Source organism: Artibeus jamaicensis, unplaced genomic scaffold (genome assembly GCF_021234435.1).
Source record: "Artibeus jamaicensis isolate MK-2021 breed Jamaican fruit bat unplaced genomic scaffold, CSHL_Jam_final scaffold_537, whole genome shotgun sequence".
NCBI lineage: Eukaryota > Metazoa > Chordata > Mammalia > Chiroptera > Phyllostomidae > Artibeus > Artibeus jamaicensis.
In genome coordinates this window covers 26,395,955-26,420,496 of record NW_026522047.1, presented here as the reverse complement: position 1 = coordinate 26,420,496, position 24,542 = coordinate 26,395,955, and the positions used below count along the sequence as shown (strand labels likewise).

Genomic DNA, 24,542 nt, shown 5'->3' with positions numbered 1-24,542 from the left:
CTGAGTCCCAGGCCCAGCCTCATTCTTATAAACACCTTGGGGTGCAGGAGGAAGGGCCAGGAGGGCAGAGATGACAAGAATTGAGTTTTCTTTCTTTTTGCCTTTGTGTGTGTGTGTGTGTAAGAATTGATACACATGAAAACTCTCTGAAGCCTGGCAAATATGTCAGCTTTGTTTTACTATATAACAGATCGTACACAGGGGAAGGGGTTCTCTCCATATCAGCTAGACAAATGCAGAGAAGCCTGGTGTGGGGCCCACAGTGCTTCAGCTCTCAGCTGCGCACTGGCCTCAGCTGCCATAGCAGCAAGCACGGCAGGCCCTGCAGGCAGCTGGGAATGCCATCGGCTCACAGCAAAAATAACTGGGGAGTCTGCTGGCCTTTAGAGGCCTGGGAAGATGAATTTTATCAAAGAAAAAACAGAGTGAAGGCAGAAGACAAGGGCAAGAGTGACGGTTCTGTGTTAGTTGACAGCTGTGCTGTGATGTCAAAATCAAACCCCTGTGGATCTGAAGGAATAAATAGGACAGAGCCTTTGAGAGCCTCCTCTGGTTAGAGACACATAACTTCTCTTAGGTACACAAATTGTGACACTACATTTATATCTTGCTTCTAAAAAACTGGATCCCTTATGCAATGTGTCAACTCTGACACAGTGTTCTGTAAAGAGATAGAGTTATGCACTACACTGATTCACAAGTATAATATTCTACCCAAATAGATTTATTCACACCTTCCCATGTAGATGTTACATGAGAGTTATAGAACACCATGTTAGTTAATTTCTATATCAGTCCTGAAGGTAGATAATAGGATATATTTTTAAAAACTGTCTGTATATTTATGGAACCCATTCCCTTTTATCATGAAATAGGCAGTGTGGAGGAGAATTAGAAAATCCCAGGTTTTATAGGTCTCTGAGTTTTCAAAGTGTTTAAAAAACCAAACTGTCCTATGTTTGATGTATTTTCCTTTGGGGCTTGAATAATAAACATAGATATATGCAGGGAAGAATTTTATATCAAGTTTTAATGAAAGGTTAATCACTTCAGCAGCAATAAGTCATTTACTAGGAAAGGCATTCTAATTCATAACTGTAAGTTTTGATATGTATTTCCATTTATTAAGAGGTAAGAACAGAAAAAAAATGAAAAGAATCAAACTTAAACTGGCTAGCTATAAACTGCTTGATATTTCCTGATGCTAATAGAGTTCTGTCAAAATAGTAGCTGACTTAGATGATTTTGTTTGAAATTGACTAGTACTGAAATTCAATTAACTGTTGCATTACGGTAGTAAGCAACACACTTTATTACTGGTCAGTAACATCCGAAGGAGACAAAGCCCAAGGGTACAAGTTGATAATTATGTCACAGAGATAGCAGAAGAAGGGTAAAATTATATGCAAGCAACTGGACACATTATGTAATAAATTGTTCTCAATGCAGTAATATAGACAAACATTCCTTGATTCTTTAAGGAAAGCCTCAGAGAAGCAAGTTGTTAATAGTTTTTTTTTTTACAAATATATAAGGCCACTTTTGATAGTTTGGAAAGTGGCCACAAATATTCCTGGTTCCTGTACTTTTCTGAGTGACTTTGCAGGTCTTTTTTATTTTTAAGAGGCAAGACATTTTACTTCTTGAATTTGAGCTGGTATGGTGACTTGCTCTGGCCAAGAAAGAGGCAAGGGGATGTTATATCACTTCCTTGCTTCGGACTCCAGGTCTTGGGTGTCTGTGCTCACTTTCTGAGACTCCTGCAGCCTGCACGCGATTAGAACCAGGATAGCCAAATGGAGCAGAGTCAGTCAGCTGATTCATCTAAGCCAGGCCCAAGACATGTGAAAGAGCTCATTTGAAGTCAGAGCCAAACCCCATCAGACCTTCAAGCTAAACTTCTCAGGTGAGGTTAGTGGATACATAACCAAGGCCATCATAAACCTGCCAGGCCTATCCTGAGCAGGGACTCATGAGATAAATAAATGTTTATTGTTTTAAACCAGTGGTGGGTTTTGCAATGTTGTGTTACATAGCAACAGGTAACTGATACACTGCTGAGCATACTGTGTTAGAAAATGTGATCAAAATTTTATGTAGTGGTATGTTTTTAATAAAAGAGAAGCCATAGCATGCTTATCACAGTTTTAATTTTCCATGTAATTAGATTTTCAGAATACATAGCCTAGTGTAGCCTATAATTCATATTTCCTAATTCCTCAAAACAATATTATTTAAGAGTAGATTGTGAATATAAATCCACTGTATTTCAACTAAGTAATATTTTTTATTTCTTTATGCAGCACTAACATTACCCCTGTTTTTTACTGATCACTATCTTTGGTGGATAGCTAAGTGATGCCTACATTTCAAATCCCAACAATGTTTCTAATTTAAGATACAAAGCTAATGTTAATTCCTACAAATTTTACACTCAATTGTTCATTTTTTAAAGTTATCTTTGTGTTTTGGACCTGAGAGAGGGGAACAACAAGTAATTAAAAAGTTTCAAGAAAAGTTAGCCTGGAACTCAGTTCTTTACCTGTGGAACAAAAGCTTTATTGTCGGGAAGGATGGTCAACAAACACCGTGGCCCGCGGGGCACTGGAGAAAAACTACTGCATCTGGCTAGGGAACTAAAGTATCAAACTTTGTACTAGGAGTGAGGCAGGAATGTGCCAGAAATAGCACCTGGGGCGGGGCTCAAACACTGAGGGGACTGCCAGACCTGAGGCTAGGGAAACAGTGGCTGCTTAAAACTGCCTTACTCAGGAAAAAAAAGAAGAAAATGTCTCTTCTACCGCCTTCCACAAAAAAAAAGAAAGAAAAGAAAAGTGTAGCAAATAAGAGTAGAATATTGAAGGGGGAGCCACAGGAGAAATGAAGACACATTTTTTTCTCTGAACTGAAAACCTAGAGCTGAGAGTGTCCCTGACACAGACCTAAGGAGAAATGTGGTAGGAAGCAGGGAATGTGTGTAACAGAAATAACTCTGAGAATATACTCATGGAAAATATAGCTTGTATAATAAGTAAAAGCTGACCCCCCCACACACACCTTATCTGTATCTAGAGGTACAGGCAGAAAAATGAGAATATTTTTCCCCTGGGGAAAACATGTTTGGGGAATTAGAATATCTCATGTATTCAGAGAGTAAGTTTTTTTCATGACCCTGACTCTTCCATTCGAATGGCATTGGTTATTTTAGCTCACTGTGGGTACGAAGCATGTGAAGATGCTCCCTTGTACTTTCAAGGACTAAAGTCTGAGTTACTGCAATGAAGAGAAAGCATCAATATACACAGCACTTAATGGTGACCTAAGTTGCAAGCAATTCCTACTGAGTGCAGCATGATGTGATTTAAGGGCAAGATTTGGCCAAGTTCGTCTCCCCCTTGGCAACTCCAACAATTCTCTATCAGGTTGTAAATTGTCCCTTTATATTCTCATGCCTGCAGGCTTCCATGGTTTCTCAGGTTTTGACAATGGATGTAAGCAATCCAAACAAAAACTTTCCAGTGGACAGGAAAATGCAGTATTCAACAAAAGATTTTAAAAGATGTAAAAAGTGTTTTAGAAATGCCTACATAATATATTAACTATTGTTGAATACTCATGGAACCATTTTTTAATTTAAAATGTTTTGCTCTTGTATAATCCTAGCTTTCTTATGGGTCATAATAGTACATTTTATTAAACGCCTTTGTGAAATCTATTTATTTTTCACAGTATAGTGTTTAATTTTATGATATTTTTAAAAAATATATATTTTAATATAAAAATAGTTGGCTATCATTTAATTTTATTTGACACTATGCCATATGTAATTGATAATGTGGATTATAATGTTATATACATTTTGGAATATAATAATAATCATCAACTTTTATATGTGAAATAAGAATCTTCATTAATATAATAATAAAACAATGGCATTTTCTGTGACTATCAATAACAATATTTCAAAACTAAAATTCAAATTAATTTGTTATCCAAATTTTTATGACAGTCTATATTCTAGCATGCCTAGTGACAAAAAATTAAAGTACGAAAGAAATTAATAGAAAAAATCCCTCTGAAATTTATAGGTTTTTTCCTGTCTGTAATGAAGCATATACAACATAAGAAAAAATTGTCTTCTTGTCTCATTTTCCTTTCAACTGAAACAGAAAATTCTGAAAAGAAAAGAGATTCAGTTGATAAGTCCACTATTTACATTTTACATGAAACTGGCCGATCCTAGTTTGTTTAGTAAACTAGTTAATACATTTTATATTATGCTGAGAAATGGTCATAGACTGTGTGCTACCTACTTTCTAAATAAAGAGTAGAGATTCCACATTCCAGCAAAGGAGACAAAACCCACACCCAACCCACAGCACGATGCCTCTCAGACTGAAAGGTGGTGGAACTGAGCGTGACCAGATGAGGACACTGGAGCAGCAAGCATCAAACCGCCATTGTCTCTGCAAACCAAGACTTAGGGTCACTCTAGTTATGCCCTCCACTGTCCTATCTCAGGTACAGGATCAAGAGCTCTGTTTGCTCTGTCTGAGCCACAGACCTTTGGTCTCTCAGCTGGTAGTTGGGAAGAGGAGGAAATGAGTACCGCTGTAGAGACAGGAAAGAACATAATAGAGAGTTCTGAATAAAAGTTACAAAGAATTGACAAAGAATAGGAACTAGAGACTGAATAAGACTATTTTAATGGACCTTTCTGCCCCGGCACCTGAGATGAGAAATCTGAACGAGGGAATGAGGCACTAGCAATTCACCTTGCTGTGCGGTAGATGTTGAAGATTGATGGCCTTTTGTGCCTCTTGTACGGCGGACCGGATACACGAAGAGAGTATAGGGCCTGCCGTAGAGCACTAACTTTATCTCTGATTTATACACTGCATAAGGCTCTCCATCAAAATAACAGGAAAGGTTTCAGTGTTGCTCAGAATGGCATTCTGACTTTTGTCTTAACAATGAAATGTGATTTAAAGTATATCACCTTCTTGACGAGGAAATCAAACCCCTCCCCACTGACTATTTTATGACATATTTCAAATAGGCCCCTCAATTTTATTGGCAGCACGTACGATTTATTACATTTTGACAGACATATTTTGATACTGACAGTAGCATCACCGAATAGTGGCTCTGTTCTAAAAGAGAAGGGACTGACTTTTGCCTTTGAAGACTTAATAGCTGATCAAGAGAATAATGTTACAACTGCTAAATTGTTGTGTCAAGGAGGTAGCTTATTTAGTTGACACTTAAATAACCTAGTGAATATAAAAACACTTAAGACTGAAAGTGTAACTAACATTCTGTTAAGAAACTAACATAATTAAAAAGGAACCTCTCATTGTTTTCACGAATTTGACATGAAGCTATGCTCTGTACAGTGTTTTGAAGATATGCTCCTATGACCCTCCAGTCATACATGCCAATAACAAAAAAAAAAAAAACAAGCATTTTTTTAATTTAAAAATTAGGTAAAAAACTTGAATTTGCACATCACAAAGGAGGATATCCACATAGCCAATCAGCATACAAAAAGATGTACAGCTCACCAGGAAAATACAAATCGAAATCACAGGCAATTATATACTCAATTATATTTATATGTAAAGATTTATATATATATGTATTCAATTATATACTCACCATCATGGCTAAAATTTAAAATATTGGTAACTCATAACAATCATCATTGCAGATCAGGATGCAAATTGGTGCAACAGTTGTGCAAAGCTATTTGTTAATATCTACTAAATATAAATATATTTTCAACCTGTGACAAATTCTACTCTTACACTCACCGCACACAGTGAGAGAAACAAATGTCTTTGTGCACCAAAAGGTTATACATAAGAATATTCACAACTTGATTCACGATAACAAAATGTCTGTTAACAAGGAAATAGACTAATGAGTCAGGGTCAGGTAATATAATATTACAAAATAATAAAAAACAAAACACCAATAGACACAGCAACATGGATGGATGTTATAGATACTATATTGCAATGAAGGCAAAAGAATGTATCCACTCATTTAAAGTTCTAGTACAAGGGATAGAGATAGAAATCAGATTACTGATTATAATAATGATAGGGTTGTATTGCTTAGAAAGTGGTGCAGGGGAAATTTGACACATTAGAAGCATTGTATATTTATATCTGAGTTATATTTATATAAATGTACATATTTATAAAAAGTCATCAATGTATATTTTAAATATTAAGGAACTTTAAGTTCTGAATGAATGCTATACACATCATTCTCAGTAAGATAATACAAAAATAGCAAATTCATGAACGAGAGTAGAAATAACAAATATAGATTTAAAAATTAAAGTAAATTAAAATAGAAACAATACATAAATAATATTAAAATTATTTTCTTAAAAAACTCAGTAAAGAATTGGGGGCAATTCATCAAGAATAAGAAGATACCAATGTTCCCTGGCTGGTGTGGCTCAGTGGGCTGAGTTCCGGCCCGTGAACTCAGGGGTCACTGGTTTCATTACTAGTAGGTACACAAGTCTGGGGCAAGGGCCAGGCCCCCACAACCTATTGATGTTTCTCTCCCTTTCTTTCCTCTTCCCTTCCCCTCTCTCTAAAAATAAATAAATATATCTAAAACAAAAGATAAAATATTTAATATCAGTAATGACGAATGAAGCATCACAATATATTCTGAAAGAATCAAAGATAAAATGATAATATTATGAAAAACATTGTTGGAGAATATGAATGAAACTGGTTATTTCTAGTATACAAAGCTACTAAAAACAGAAAAATATAAATAGTCCTATAACTTTTAAATAAAATACATTTTAATTAAATCTCTTCTTTTCAGAAAAAAGATTCCAGGCTCACTTTGTTCATTGGTCAGTTCTACCAAAGTTTTAAGAGAAAACTAATATCAATCTTGTGATAATTATTTCAAAAAATAGAAGTGACTTCTCCCAATGTGCTTTAGCAGTCCTCATATTTTTGCTACCAAACCTTGACAAGGATACTACAGGAAAAGATAATTTGAAGTCAAATTCTTCATAAATGTAGATATAATAACCCTAAGCAGAATATGGAGGATAGTCTTCTAGCAATTAATTTTAAATAGAAGGAATATATTTATGTCATGTCATAAACAAATTAAGTTCATCCATGGACTGCTCAGTTCTTACAATATTTGAAAATGTGTTTACATAATCTATCACATTTACAGAACAAACAAAAGCCATACATTTTTTAATATATGCAGAAAGCCATTTAATAAAGATATGGGAACTTCCTTAATTTTGATAAAGGGCTTCTATTTAAAAGCATCCTTCAACAAATATGCTTGATGGTGAGTTTTTGAAAGCTTTCTCTTGGTGATCATGAAATAGACAAAGATGCTCAGCATTTATTGAGTGTATTAGACATTCCTTTAAAGAAAGAGAAGAAAATTATGTAAAGATTAGAAAAAAGAAAATAACTACATTTCCAGATATTATAAATATGTAAATGTAATTCAGAATATCTATTAATAAATTAGAATAATCAGTAATTAAGTTTTTCAGGTATGCATTCACTATATTTTTGCATATATTCACTTAGTAAATGAAATTTTAAAGGATAACATTAAAAAATATACTTAGGGATAAATCTAACAAAATATGCTTAAGACATCTCCATATTGAAAACTACAAAATATTTCGGGGGTTTTTTATGGCTAAATAAATAGAGAGAAATCCCATGCTTATCTATTGAAAATTCAATGTTTTAAAGACATCAATACTATTAAATGATCATCTATAGGTGCAATGTAATCACAGTCCAAACCCTAATAGTTTTTATTTATTCTTGATTGTGTTTTACAAGCTGCATCTCAAACATAAATGGACAGAAAACCAAGTATAACTAAAACATTTTGCAGAAAAAATATAGGTTTATTAATACCTATAAAGGCTGGATTTATTAAAACCGTGCTTTCTCATTGTAAGGTAGTATCCTACCTTGCAAAGCAACTAGTAGAACAAAATGTGGAAACTGCTCTACTCACATAGGAAAATGGATTTATGATAAAGATGGCAGTGGACATATAGATAACAGTCTATAAAAATAAATGTTTCCATATTAATTGCATAACAATATTTTTAAAAGCTAAACTTGACCACTACCCTACATTATATATAAATATATTCTACATTAATATAGACCTAGGTATGAAAAACAAAACCTACAAGTAACAATCTTGAAATAAAACATGTTCTTCTACTGTAAAAAATTACAAAATATATTTATAGAAAAGAGTAAAAATTGGGATTAAATTAAAATTAGGAATTTAGTTTTATCAGGAGAAATCATTATGAAACTGAAAAATCAAACTACAAGCTACAAACTGAAGTCAATATATATTTTTTGTTTTTGCTTTTTCTTTTTTTAAATTTAATTATTTTTCAAGTACAGTTTTCTAACTTTTATTCCCTTCCTGTCCCAACCCCATGCTCCCCACCTCCCTCCCATTTCCACTCCCCTTAGCTGTTGTCCATGTGTCCTTTATACTAGTTCCTCTAAATCCCTCCCCTTTTTTAATATACATAACAGATCAGACAAACCAAACCAATGTGCAGATTATTAATAGAAACTCTATAAACCTTTGATAAAAATACAATCATGCCATTAGCAACTTCAGCAAAATTTTTAAATAGAAGCTTCCCGAAAGATATTATCTAACATCAAGAAAAATAGAAAACATTGACCAACTTTATTGGTTATCAGGACATTCAACTTAAAGTTATAATGAAATACTACTTTATGCCCAATATAGGCAGCTGCTCACAACCAGACAGTTGGACTTAACTGTGGTCACTGAGAAGAAAGTAGCTGCCTTGTCACATGAGTTGAAGTGATCACTCCTCTTGGGCTGGTAGAATGAGGAGTATTCCAACCAGCAAGGCAGGGACTACTTCTAGAATGATACACAATTTTGCAGATACTGTGTGTGGTGATCAAGCTGGTAGAGAGGACTAAATGCCCATGGAAATTTTTGTTTAATGATTAAAAAACATATTGTAAAACATTTGGTACCATAACCACCTGTGAACTACCATAGCATCCAGAATTATTCATATTTTGGCCTGAAATTGACCTCAGATTTTAATTAATTATTTCAGCTTGGCAAAGTACCTAATCTCGGTCTTATTATATTTTTCACTGAAATTAGAAATATATAATTTCCTTTTTATGTGATTATTCTGAGAATTAGAAAAAAAGGTGAATTAATTAAAACTAGCCTATAAAAGAGTTAACCTATTTAGATTTATGTATTCATTTGTTCAATGACCATAATGTAAGTTTAAAAAGTAAAATGCATAGAAAAAATCTATGTATTCCATTAGAATATTATAAAAATTTGTTTTTATTCACTAGTGAATATGTTAATGATTTTAGTGCACCTTCAGAAAAAACTAGATTACTTTTACACAGTACTTGGTACTGCTAATAGTTTTACATGAATACTATCCTTTATCTTCCCTGCCCAGACGTGCCTTCCCAGTGTGTTTAACCTAAATCAGCAGTGTGGCAAATTCCAGTCACCTACACTAGAAATTCAGAAACGCCATCAAGTACTTCAATACCTATGTATAGAATTAATTTCTGTAAACTTCTTTTTTTTTAAAGATTTTATTTATTTATCTTTAGAGGGGAAGGGAACGAGAGAGGGAGAGAAACATCAATGTATGGTTGCCTTTCATGCATCCCCTACTGGGAACTGGCCTGCAAGGAACCAGCCTGCAACCCTGGTATGTGCCCTGACTGGGAATCGAACCGCGATTGTCTGGTTCGCAGGCCCGCGCTCAATCCACTGAGCTACACCAGCCAGGGCAGTTTCTGTAAACTTCTGAAACATAGATTTCTTGAACTATTTTTTAATCTCTGTATTTGCCATTCTTTCAGATCTATCCTGTATTCTCGGTAATTGCTGCCTACTTGATGATTTACCAATTTTCTCTTCTCTTCCAGTTCCATCCTGTTTTTGTGAATAATTGCTCGACCTTCTATAAAAGCTAGTGTCTACACTCATATTTGAGATTCCTTTTCCTGTCTTCTCTGAAAGGCACAATTCTACCAGTGTTATGGTCATTCCCCTACAGAATTCTATTTTGACTAGCTGTAAGTATACTAGAATTTCTTCATCTAAATATATATATACATATATACATAAGCATATAGATTTATATCAAACTATATAAACAGCTATGCATGTGATATATCTGTATCACATATCGATATATCTGTATCAAGTCTGTCTATCTTTTTGTCTGTCTATCTGTCTGCCTATTTATTTTGTCTCTGTTAGTCGCCACAGATAGTTATATTGTGGTATAAAGAACACCAAAATCTCAAATAGTGGCTTAAATCAACAAAGACCTTTTTTTTGTACACCATGCATGTCTGCCCCGATTTGAAAGGATTCCTTTAGGATGAGGAAGCAGCCTCCGTCTTGAACGTTGGCATTTTTCTGTGCCAGAGCAGCAAAAATCTCTTGAAGTCTCTCGAACCAGCAATTGAATGTTCTGGGCCAGAACATATGTTAATACACATACTACACCCTTGGGCATTGCTCAGAGTTAAGAATACTAGGAAGTATATCCATGTACCTAGGAAACAGAGTTGAAATATTTGAAGAATGCATAAATTCCAATGATAATCAACTTTCATCACTAAATATTCAGTTGTCACCATTGGCACAATATAGTCACCCAACCCCTGAAGAAAATAAGCCAAAAGCTCAGTTCAATAACAACATCATCACATCAGATTTAAAATTCAGGACCTCTGAGGGATGCACGATTATCTCTTCACCAAACCTGGAAGGTTTCCTCTTCATCTAGAAATCTCTGCATTAAAGGCGTGACTTTCCTTCCTCCTTGTATTGGTGGTTTTGCTTTCTGCAGTTTGAGTTACACACAGTCCACTATAGTTGGAAACTTAAATGGAAAATTCCAGAAGTAAACAACTCGTGTTTTAATTAAGTGCTGTTTCAAGTAGTACAAAGAAGTCTCCCATTGGTCTGCCCCATGACACTTGGGATGAGAATCATCCCACACATCCGTCTGAATATGTTACCATTCCTGAGTCACCCTGAGCTGTCCCAATCATTATATTGACGTGGTATCACAGTGCGTATGTTCAAGTCCCTTTTATTTTACTTAATAATGGCACCAAAGTGCAAGAGTAGTGATGCTAGCAATTCAGATAAGCTAAAGAGAAGCACTGAAGTGCTTCTTTAAGTGAAAAAGTGAAAGTTCTTCTCTTAATAAGAAAGGGAAAAGAATACACTGAGGCTGCTAAGATCCTGGGTAAGAATGAGCCTTCTATTCATGAAATTGTGAAGAATGAAAAAAAAAGTGCTAGTTTTGCTATTGCACCTCAAACTGCAAGTTAACACCATAGTGAAGGGATGTCAAACGCATTTGTACTGGGGGCCATGTCAGCCTTGTGCTTGTCTTCAAAGGACCCAATGTAATGTCAACTTCTTAACAGTTAATGTGTAGTTATATTTATATAGTCCTGCAATTATTCTGGCCCTTTGAAGACAATAGTGAGGCTGATGTGGCCTCCGGTGAAAATGAGTTTGACACCCCTGTCAGAGTGCATAATAAGTGTTTAGTTAAGATGAGAGAGGCATTGAATTTGTTAGTGGAAAACAGGAATAGAAAATGTGTTCCAGCTGATGGCAATGAGTTGTGTCCAAAAGCATTGGGCCTTAGGGAAACCTTCTGCAAGGGACCCCTGAAACCAGTGACTCAAGCCACTTACTCAAAGTAAGGAACCATCACACAGAGTCTGAAATGGGTTCACACTAAAACTATATAAACAATTCTGGAGAGCATTGTTATAACTGCTCTATTTTATTATTAGTTATTGTTGGTAATCTGTCACTGTGCCTAATTTATAAAATAAACTTAATTAGTAAAGAGTTTAATGAGTTTCCAACCTCAATTTTGGAGCCTAGGTCTTTGATCCTGGTCACAATACAACACTGGCTTTTGTCCTTTGTCTTTTAACTTTCCCACCCAATGAGAATCATATTTAAAATTAATAATTGACACTTCATCATATTTGTGTACCTTAAAATATTTAGTATATACTAATAACCTATCACTTTTATATCAAAAATACCTGGTTTATACAACAAAGTCTTGACATCATACAGCATGTAACACTCATTCCGTTTTGTTAATTTCTCACTATATCACGGTGCCTAACAATGAACAATGTATCTTACAAATGCTATGATCACCTTAGCTGTGCCAACTTCTTTGATACAAGTTTCACACAATTTTTAAAATATCTAGCCAGTAGCATCGCCACTTATTTTTAGCAGCACCTCATATTGTTGTGCTATTTTGAAATCACAGTATTCAATATTTAAGTTCTCTTTTGTCTCACATTTCAGTTATTACTAATCATTTTCTACTCCATTCTCATTTACTGACACATTAATGTATTATTTTGCAAGGTATTTATATTGTTGCAGTATTTATACTGTGCTGTAACAGTTAACATTTAAATTCTACCTTCTAGAAAAATGTATGGCACCTTGGTACTGTCATTCACAGACTTGCTAGTTATTCCTCGGATGTGAAGAGTTACCTGCCGATTTGCCAAAAATTTGCCATATCATTGAGGTAACTGCCAAAAAATGTTTTATAAGACAAGAATTATGCAGTACAGTGATCAAAAAATGAAGATATGCATTGTGCACAGTGGTGCACTATTACAAATAAAATGTATTAAATGCTTTCCGTAAGAAAGTTAAAAAACATTTTTTTAATTGATTCTTCCAATAAGACAATGGGATAAGTGCTGTAAATATATTCCATCATTTTAAAATGAGAAAACAGAGGCCCAAGGGAATTATAAAAATTGTTAGTTATTGATAAAGTTTTGTCTGGACATGAGATGGAGCTTGAAACATTTAGCTATTCTGTAAGTAATAATGATTTGAAAACCTATTATAAAGTGTAAAATTTGGCAAATATAAAGCATTATGATTTTGAATAGAATATAATTAAACTCTAATAATTTGACACTAATTTTTATTAGATTATCTTCTTTTTCAAGAGATTGTGCTTAATTTTATTAATCAATGTGAAAATCGTACTTTAATTAAAGCTCTTTGAGGAAATTAAAACTATTGTACATTAGTAAAATGGAAACTCAAAAACCATAAAGAAGCAATAGAGCAACTTTCATTATGGTAATACTAAAGTGAGAAACTGATAAAGATTTAATAGACACAATAAATAGTAATATGATTGTAAATGACTGATGAATATAGAAAATTAATTTATGAATACAAACATTAGAAATTTAATTATACAAACTATAAAGTATGCAGATACTTAATAAGGATTATAAATAGTGTTTTGCATGGGGAAATTCAGATAATTTCTGACTAAGCTTGGATAAAATTGGAATAAGCTCATACTTACTTAAAAAAAAGAAGGGAAGGATGTTCGAGGGACCTGTATGAAGGACCCATGGACAAAGACAATGAGGGGGGAGAGGGTTGTATGTGGGAGGTGGGATGGGTGGGTGGGGGAGAGTAGGACAACTCTAATTGAACAACAGTAAAAATGAAAAAGTAATAAAAACAAAAATAATATATGTGCAAATATTTATGTGTATATATATTTATGATGTTAAAACTTTTTAAAGTCATTTCCACTTCCAGAAATTTAGTTAAATAAAATAATATAAATTAGGGTAACAGATGCATGGTTACAAATATTTATTAGATGATCACCTTAAATATTTAAATATTAAGGTTTATTGCTTAAAGTATTTAAGCAATTAAATATTTTAAAGTATGAAAATGATCTTATGAAATTGTATGAGTTTTCAAATAGAATTATACTTTCATCAAATAATATCTTTCTAAGACTATATAATAACCTTGGTATTTAAATTGTTAACAATAAAAGGATGAAGCAAAATATATAACAATACCAATTCTTTTTAATAATATTTTTATTTTACAATAGTTATAGATTTACAGAAAAGTTGAGGGGTAATACCCCATGCCAAATTTCACCTATATGAACCTCTTCTAGATTTCTCATTTAGGACAACTTCCTATATGGACTGCATATGAACTTTCCTAAAATATCCTATTACTTTTGACACTATAATGTATGGAAAATGATGGGAGCCAGATTTCTACCTGGTGCAGTGGGAGTTCCCAGAAAAGCAAGGGACCATGCTACAATTATCTGTGTGGTGATGTATCAGAGTTGGGGAGAGCACTGTGAATGAAAGTTTAGCTTGATGAGGATGTAGATGGTCTCACATAGAAATATCTAGCACATGCGTCTACAGAGGTGAATATACACACACAGCATCTGACTCAATCAGCTGAGAAAGCATAAAAGCAACATTACCTCAATACTTAACACCCGGATCTTGGTTTCTAATACCATCTCCAATGAAAGGAATCAAGTTTCCTTAAAGATATAGGACTGGACAGGAAATTTACAACATGAGTCTGAGCAACACGTAGTGCTAGAAAGTGAGGAACTGCTAAAAATAATTTTAGAGTAAGAGAAGTATATATCAAAGGGACATAGGAGCCAACTGAAAGAGCTCCCAGTATCCAAGTATGGAACCATATGAGCAAAATAAGAATATGTCAGATTATAGCCCAAAGTATAAAATAAATATGTACACATTTATACTGAGTGATATCATTAAATGATTAAATAAATAAATACATGGAGGAAAAGAAACAGATCCCTGATATAGAAGAATTTTCTAAAAATGTGTGTAGATACTCCATTCTCAAGAATGTACAGTATAACTTCCACTTCTCTTTTTAAATTTATTTTTCAATTACAGTTGACATACAATATTAGTTTTAGGTGTACAATATAGTGATTAGATATTTTGTATACCTTATGAAGTGAAAACCCCAATAAGTCTAGTACCCTTCTGACACCATACATGGTCATTACAATATTTTTATATAGTAAATATTATAATATAGTAATTATTACAATAATATATTATAATGCTTTTCTGGAGAACTTTACATCCCTGTAATAGCTTCTACTTTAAATGTTCTCTCAGACTGTGGCTTGTCTTTTTATTCTTTTAACAGACTCTTACAGAGTAGACAATTTTACTTTTAATAAATCCTCACTTACAAATTATTTTTTTCATTGACTGTGCTGGTAGTGCTATGTTTGAAAACCCTTTATGAAAATCAAAATTACATAAATTTTCTCCTTTAACTTACTCAAGAAATGTTATAGTTTTTGTATTTTGCATTTGGAATTATGATCTATTTAAATTTTTATGCCAATGACAATTTTTTTCTATATTATTTAACATGTTTTTGCACACTTTTGTACATCCAATTTTCCAAGCACATGTTTAAAGGCTATTTTTTATCTGTCGAGTTGTCATTGTACATTTTTCAGTAATTAGTTAACTGTAGTTGTGTGGTCTATTTTTAGATTTTTTAAAAATTTATTTATTTTTATTGTAGTTCAAGTACAGTTGTCTCCATTCTCCCTCCCCACTACTTTGTTCTTTTGATCTGTGTTTCTGCTGTTGCTGTGTTCTCCAATTACTATAACTTTAGGTTTAGTTTCAAAACCTGGGAGTCCTCCACCTTTGTTCTTCTTCAGTATTGTGTTGGCTACCCTAGATCTTACCGTTATATATACAATTTTTAATCATTTTGTTAATGTCTGCAATAGTTTGCTAGGATAGGTCAAGCTGAAAGCAATTGTCATCTGAGAAAAATTAGTATTTCAGTTTATTACTATGGAATATTTCTCCATTTATTTCATTGTTAGTGGATTTTTGTAGCTTTCCACGTACCAGTCCTACATAGGTTTTGTTAGATAAATACTTAAGTGCTTCCTTTTTTCATGTAAATGGAATTGTTTTGTAATTTCAAATACCAATTATTCATCAGTGGTATATAGGAAGGGAATCAACTTTTCCATATTGATATTGTATACTGCAACCTTGTTAAACTCACTCATTGATTAGATTACAGGACTTTTTTCTGATAGATTTCTTAGGGTTTGACACATAGACAATAAGGCACCTGAGAAAATGTATTTCTACCATTTTTCTGTACACAATGTATGTCTTTCATTTATGAATTTATTTTTCTTATTGTATTAGGAAGAAATTTCAGTACTATGTTGAGTAAAAATGATGAGAAAGAACATCCTTGTCTTTTCCCAGTTTTATGAAAAAGTCTTCGGTCTTTCACCATAAACTTCTATAACACTCCTTTATTATCATTTTGATGTTCCTGAGATCATTATTCATGTCTTTTCTGTTATTTCTATTGCTAACATGTATCTTTTCACTCATTTTCCTGGTTGGTCTGACTAAAGGTTAATTGATTGTATTGACTTTTTCTATAAATGTAAATTAAATAATGTTGATTAATGGTGCTGTTCAGGTCATGTATAATCAGTGATTGTCTGCCTCTTTGATCTGTTAATTATAGGGAAATATGGAAATATCCAACTATGACATTGGATTTGTCTATTTCTCCTATCAATTTTGCTTCCTATGTTTTGATGCTGTCTTTTCAGGTACATAAATTTAAGATTTGATGTCTTTTTGGAAAACTGACCCTTAACTCACTATGTAATGCTCCCACGTATCATCTTCTGCCTCCTAAAACATGCTTTGTCTGAAGTTACTATACTCCAGCTTTATTTTGTTAGCATGGTGCATGTTTTTCCATCACTTTACATTTAACCTAAGTCTACATTTAGTATCAGTTTCTTGCAGAAAATATGTAACTGGACCTTGTTTTCCTATTGAATCTAACTTTAATTTGGTATATTTAGACAATTTATTTCAAATCATTGGTATAGTTAGGCTAATTTCTGCCATGTTTGTGTTTTCTGTGGGTTGTTTTCTCCTCCCTTCTCTGGTTTAGTTGACATTTTATGGTTTCATTTTATGTTCTCTTTCAGAACATCAATCGTACTTCTTTGAAACAGCGTACAAGTATGTCTTGGCGCTGTTCCAGAGTTTCCAATAACTAATTTTTAACTAATCTAAATCCATCTTCAGAGCTTAATCATGCAGTTTTGGGAAGTGGAAAGGGGGCTTTCTTGACCACAAGGCTTAGGAAGCAGGAAAGCAAGATGTAGCAGCCATGTGAAACTCTTAATAGTTTGAAAGGATGAAGAATAATTCCCCCGCTCCCCAAGAGGATGTGGTTTTGAATTAAGAATGGGAGCCTAGCTGAACTACAGACTTCTATTTTCTTTTCCTGAGATATGGGCCCCCTGACTAGCCTGGTTTGGCAAGGGGAGGCAGGACTGTGTTGACTGTTGCATTTTTTGTGCTTCTTGGACTGGTATGTTGGATTCCTTAGATGTGGTGAACAAAGAGGATATAATAGAGTGGATTTACTCCCTGGAGGTCCTTCCCACAGAAGACAGTGAGATCAAATCTAAATGCTGCAGTTTCTGAGGCTCTTCATACCTGAGTGTTCCATTCAATCCATCAAAAAATTCTGGAAGAGCTCATCCTTATGACAGTGGCCACATAGCAATGACTTACACTGGCCTTTCATGCTTATTTATTCTTGGAGATGCCTAAGTGAAATAAATAAGAAGCTTGCTTGGAAGGCCTGAGAATCCTTCAGCTGGAAGATGGAAGTTTTTGTGCAATACCTGAAGGCAGTGAAAGGGACATGAGATTTGTACACTGTGCTTCCTATATTTGCTATATGTTGAACAACTAGACTGACGTGGATATGAGAAGAGCTATTAATTATATTAGAAGAAGTGTGTCTTGTGACAATGGGTTGGCACAGGTACCTGGACTCGAATCTCATGGGGGATCCATTTTTGTGGCATTGCATCACTGTGTCTCATGGGTAAACTAGAAGTTTTTCAGAAAAAAGAATTGAACAGAATAAAAAGATGGTGTATAGTAAGGCAACAAAACGGTTATGACAGAAGACCAAATAAACCTGCAGACATCTGTTGTTCTGTTTGGGTGGGAACAACTCTAAAGCTTCTGAAAATTTTCCAATATATTAACTTTGAGAAAAATAGAAATTACATCTTATCAACTCAAGATTGCCTTGTAGAGGAATTTTGCCAAGTGGCCAGATAGTCACTCAGATTCTTTGCATGCATACTTTGGGATTTGTGGCCTATTATTGATAGAGGAATGTGTAATTTGTAAAGTTCATCCTGCCCTGAATGTAAGCACACAGACTTAAGCCAAGTACTTGAAACATGGCTCAGAGAATGTCCACATGTCCATGACTGACACTAGGTTGGGGTGGGGGTGGGATTTGTAACATAACTGTAGCTGAAGGCTAAAAGCCATGTATAACCAAGTGTGCTCTTTTTTTAAGAGGTAGAGTTTTACAATCAAATCTTGTGCTGGTGTCACTTTGGGTATGGTCTTGAGCCAGTATTCAAGAAAATCTTTGAATTTTAAACTACAGTGGATTCTCTTGTGGTTCTTAAATGTTCATACTATATTTCTAAGAAGTTCTTTTGAGGAAAATTAATTGTATGTATGTAGATTATCTTTTTTAAAACTCTTCCTTACAAATTGTATTATATTATAAAATGGACACAAATATTTAAAAATTTACAGTTCATATAGCATTAATAATCTTTGGGTGAATACTTAGTGATCATCTCAAAAGCTTGAGTGCTAATGGTAGAAAATTGCTTTAATGAATTATATATCTGATACCATTCTTTGAAAACAAATGATCCCGTAGTTTTTAAAAAGAATGGCTATGATTTTGTCTTATTCTTAAGCATGTGCCAATTAAACTTGTATGGTCTACATAAGTGAAGTTAACTTTGTAGCAAGAATGAACAGGCTTAACCAATACAATTATTTTCTAAAGGGCGGTTGTTTTAAGACTATTATGTAACTGAAGGAAAAGTAATTTAACTGTATGTGATAGTGAATTGAAAAGTTTTGTGTTGTGCAGGTCACTTGTTTAGATGTTTCTGGGCTGAATAACAGTTGCACTTGATTTTGATCTCATATTATTAGTTGCTCTTTTTTTTCTTAATGGGGAGAAAACAGTATTATCTGGAAGGAAAGATGTTTAGTGGTTTTGTTTATTTTTCTGAGATATGTGATATAAATTACACTTGTACTTTTATAACTGAGTTACTTTTAGCCACTTAGATGATTTTTTTAGTTTGTTGCTCCATTTTAGCTGCTCTGATTTAAAACTAATGATTTTCTAATTTTTTCAAATTAAATAAGTAAAGATTTAATTAGAGTGCAGGACTACTCAAGTAAATTTAATGGTTTAGCTCCACACAAGGTCATTTATATTTTTATATTTTTAGGTAAGTGAGAGACATTAAAAACTGGGTTTTACTTATGTTCTTTTGTTTTCTTCATTCTATGAGCTTGCTAATTATAAATGAGATAGTATAAAAAATCATCCTGTTAGTAATCAATTTATCACATTAATCACATTAATCACTATTGCTTGATGACATTCAAAGATATGAAACTAGTACCAAGATGAAGAAGGAAAATCTTCACTAAAGGAGCTGGATTTTAACTTTACATCTTGCTGATAATAAATGTCAAATTATTTGCTCTCCAAGTATCAGCATGAAAACTAAATTACTAATGTCACTGTTTAGTTATAATAATATTTAACATTTTATTTTCATTTTTTATCTAAATTGGAGAAAAATAACCTTAAATAATGGGCCTTCCCAAACAAAGGAATAGCTACTTTATACTTGCAGAAAGGATTAGTTTTAAACCTCAGTTTGCCATTTAAAAAAATCTTTATTGTATTTTTTCCATTGTATTTAGTTCCCTTATACTCCCTTCCCCCCAGCAATCACCACACTGTTGTCCACGTCCATATGTCCTTTTTCCTGCTCGCTCAGGCCCACCACCATCTAACCTACCCCCACCCCCGCCCCGCAGCTATCATCTCTTCTTCTGGCATCCCCATGAGGCAAACGTTGGTCCTCTTGAGGTTGTCCTAGAGGCTGTTTATAATTCTCATTTTGGGGGGTGCTTTTTTCTTGTTGTTCTGTATGGTTGTTTTTTGCTTCCTTATGTTGCAAATCATTTATTTCTCAGCTTCATCCATTCTACTGTTGCCTCCCTGAAAATTGTTCTTTATTTCAATTAGTTTATCCTTTGTTTCTGACTGTGTTTTTTTTTTTAATGCTGCTTCAGTCCTCACTAAGTTCCTTGAGCATCCTTATAAACAGTGTTTTAAACTCTGCATCTGATAGAATCCTATCTCCATTTTACTTAGCTCTTTTTCTAGAGTTTTTATCTGCTCTTTCATTTGGGCCATGTTTCGTCTCCTTGTTTTGGCAACTTCACTGTCTTTGTTTCTATGTATTAGGTAGAACTGCTTTGAGTCTGTGTCTTGGCAGTGTGGCCTCATGTTTTATGTGTCCTGGAGGGTCAGTGGCATAGCCTCCCTTATCACCTATGCTGGATACATGAGGTATGCCCTTTGTGTGGGCTGAGTACATCTTCCTGTTGTAGTTGGGCTTTGGTTGTTGTTGGCAGATCAGTGGGAGGGATTTACCCAGGCCGGTCAGCTGCAAAGACTGGCTGTGACCACTGACTACCAACCTCCACCTTCTGTGGAGAATCAGCTGCATAGGGACAGGGTGGTAGTGCTCTAACTTGGTCTGTAGCTGTCCACTGGGTGTACAGGCTCTGGGGTTTACTGAGTGGTGCAGGCCAAGGTCAGCCCCCACCTGTATTTGGCCCCAGAGTACCCTGTCTGAGTTATAAAGCAATCTGAGATGGCTGCTACAGATGCTGGGTTTGGAGATTCCCAGGTGAAGCCAAGCTATGACTCTAATGTGGCTCACTGAAGCCAGTTGTGGATTGTTTGATAGGATTTAGGAGCCAAGAGGAGCCATTCTTATAGAAAGGCAGCTTGTGTGGGTCTGTAGGTTAGGTGGGGAGGGGTCTCAGGGGATCTCCAGGGCAGGACACACAGTGCTAGCCAGGTTGATGGAGTCTCAGATGTGGCAACAACCTATTGCTTCTGTCGGTGAAGGGCTCAGCAAAGACACAGTGGCCTCTACTCGCCTTGCTGCAGGACACTTCAGTTTCTCCCTGTATACCACTGGTGCCCCTCAAGCTGCCTCCCCAGTGCTGGAGCAGAGGGAAGGAGTCTGAGTAGGTGAGTGTATGTGTGGTTTCTTTAAGAGGAACTTCTTGGGAAGTGCTTCTCCATCTACTCAATCCCTGACAGTTTTTGCATCCAGAAGTTGTGAGGGCTTCCTTTCCTAGAACTGGAATCCTGGGCTGGGGGTCCTGGTGTGGGTTTGTGACTCCTCACTCCCCAAATATCCTTCCTGAATTTTTGTCCGTGGAGGTGTGAGGTCAGCCTGTTCCATGTCTATACCCCTCCTACCAGTCTGGATGGATGTGGTTTCTTCAGTTTTGTGGTTGTCAGACTTCCATTCAACTCAATTTCTGACTTCCCTGAGTGATGGTTGTTCTGTATTTTAGTTGTAACTTTGATGTGATTGTGAGAAGAGGTGAGCTGTATCTGCCTGCACTACCATCTGGACTAGAAGCACCCTGCCAGTCACTTTTTAAAAATAGAAATAAAATTTAAAAAATTAAAAAAATTGCTGAGCAAGATGAAAGAAATAAAGTAAATTTTCTGATGATGGGGGAAAAATAGTTCAACAACAGATGTCACCCTTCCATGAATTGCTTCTGCTTAAATTCAGGCAAGTTAAGACATTCACATTTCAAGCTATATCATCTTTTAGCCATTGGGAGTTAAAACAGGATGCATGTAATAGCTTTAGGACTATATACAAGACTCAAACTGTTTGTCCTGAATCAACAATACTGTTTGGAATGTTAGAGAGTTAGTAGTAGTAACTGTATTCATAAATGAGAGAGAATTTCATGGTAAGAATATTTCATAAAACTATTAAGAAATTAAAGTGAATAAAAAAGTAAATCAATCCATCTTCAAATAGCACTGTCTCGTAGTGCGAGTCCATTTCACAAGAGTGTTTGCAGTCCTTAGCTTCCATGTCACGTGACACCAGTGCCATTTGTTCCACTCTCTGTGTGTTATCACCCAGGAGACTGATGCTGGCATTGCTTTGTATAAAAAGGAGTTATTTTTATCAAATAAAAATAATAAAAACAAAATAATATATTTAATCTTTATTCCTTTTCATTTGCTCTTACTATTTATCCAAATGTCTGACCCATATCATTTTTCTCCTGCCCAAAGAAATCCTATTGATTTTTTTGTGTGGGGCAGGTTTGCTGGGTTAGCCTATTTAATGCTAACAATTTTTAATCACACAATTTGAATAGCTTTTTACTTGTTTGTGAGTATTTTTACCATTAAAAAATAGTTTTCTTATATTCTGAATACCAATTCTTTGTTGAACTTGCCAGACATAAGCACATCATTTCACACTGGCCCTCACACTTTAATTTAGTTTTTTTATACCTTTGGCCATGCATATATTTGTTCACTTTTAAGGAAGGTTAATGTGTCCTCTTTTCTCTTTCTCTTTTTTGACAAACAAGTAAGTACCTCTAACATGTGAAAAGAAATCCTACAAGTCAATAATAAGAGTATTAATACATCACAAGGATGACTGGACAAGTACACAAAGAAAATTTACAAACTACAGAAATGGTTTTCTGAGAGTTCCTGTTTTATGCATTTTTGTCATATAAAATATTCAAAGTTGAGGATGTAAACAAAACATGCTTTTTTAATAGCCATTGTCAACACACTTCACTGAGTTGACAATACTCTTGGCGATTCCCCTGCCTCACCCATTTCCCCAGATGGCTTACTCACTGGAGTATTTTCTTCTGCTTCTCAGAGATGAACCAAGAGGCTAGCTCTCCCACCCCCAATTATTGTTGCAGTGACAACACTTAACCTGAGATTTACCCTCTTGATGAAAATTTAAGTGTTCACTACAGTATCATTAATTATAGACACAATGGTGTACATCAGGTATCTAAAACTGACCCTGCAAAAACTGGAACTTCATACTTGTTGAACAGCCACTCCTCATTTCTCCCTCTCCCCAGTCCAGGAGAGCATCATTTCACTCTCTATGTGTGAGTTTTTCTATTTTAGAAATGCCCTAAAAGTGGAATCATACTGTATGCCATTCTGCGTCTGGCTTATTTCATTTAGCAATGTCTTTCAGCTTCATTCATTTTTGTCACATTTGGCGATATTTTTAAAAGACTGAGCCCTGGCTGGTGTAGCTCAGTGGATTGAGTGCAGGCCTGCGAACCACACCATCATGGTTCGATTCCCGGTCAGGGCACATGCCTGGGTTGCAGGCCAGTTCCCAGCAGGGGACTCACGAGAAGCAACCATACATTGATATTTCTCTCTTCTCCTTCCCTTCCTCTCTAAAAATAAAAAAAAGACTGAATAATATTCTCTAATATGTATTTATTATATGTCTTTGTCCATTTATCTATACTGATTTACACTTGGGTTGTTTCTTGGATATTGTGAATAATGCTTCAATAAAGATCTTAGTGGAGAAATCTCTCTGAAATCCTGATTTCAATTCTTCTGCATACCTGAAAGAGGGATTGTTGAATCACAGCTAGTCCTATTTTTGATTTTTTGAGGAACCTCCATATTTTTTTAATTGTTGTTAAACTACAGTTGTCTCCATCTACCCACCACCACTTACCCCGACACCCACCCTCGTCTCCCACCTCAATCCTTCTCCCCTATGGCTTCGTCCATGGGCCCTTCCTTCATGCATGTTGCTTTACACAGCTGTTGCACCACTGTTATTCCCATTATTAGTGTACAAAGCTTCCAACTTCTCTATTTCCTTACCAACACACATTATCTCTCTCTTTTTTTGACAGTAACCATCCTAACCTATGTGAGGTGATAATTCCTTATAGTTTCGATTTGCATTTTCCCGATGATTAGTGATGTTGGGCATCTTTTCATATACTTGTTGGGCAATTATATGTCTTGTCACTTTTTAGTATTTGTGCTTCTAACTTCTTTTTAAAGACATTTATCTGAGATGAATTAATGGAGTCCTTCATATACTTTTTCTAATATTGTTAAGTTTTGCCTTTTATAATTAAGTTTTAAAGACTTCTAGCATTTAGTTTGCATGTGGGATAAAAGAGTAATGTTGAGTGTAAAATGTAAAACACTTGATAAAATGCCAACATGGAAAAAGACACAACAAATACGTTGTTAATATTATAATGCAAGGTCATTCTTACAATAATAAGCATAAAGAAAAAGAGTGGGGCAGGGGGAAATAAAAAGATGTGGGGATAGGTTAAAGGCTGGCTGTCCATGTAACTAAAGGCATAGAAAGGGTGAATGGAGACAAAAGTGGTGGAGTAATACAGTTTTCACTGATTCTAGAGTTCACATTTGTTTTCACATCATAACATCTCTAGCAGTTTTCCTCTGTCTTAATAGTACACAAAATATAGTGTGACTTGGAGTCAAGAGAATCTTTTGTT

The 24,542-nt window shown here is 34.8% G+C and overlaps 1 pseudogene; it reads left to right on the top strand.

Annotated features, from left to right (window-relative positions):
• The first annotated feature begins 4,383 nt into the window (after positions 1–4,383).
• Positions 4,384–18,267, top strand: LOC119047405 (geranylgeranyl transferase type-1 subunit beta-like; annotated as a pseudogene).
• The last annotated feature ends 6,275 nt before the right edge of the window (positions 18,268–24,542 follow it).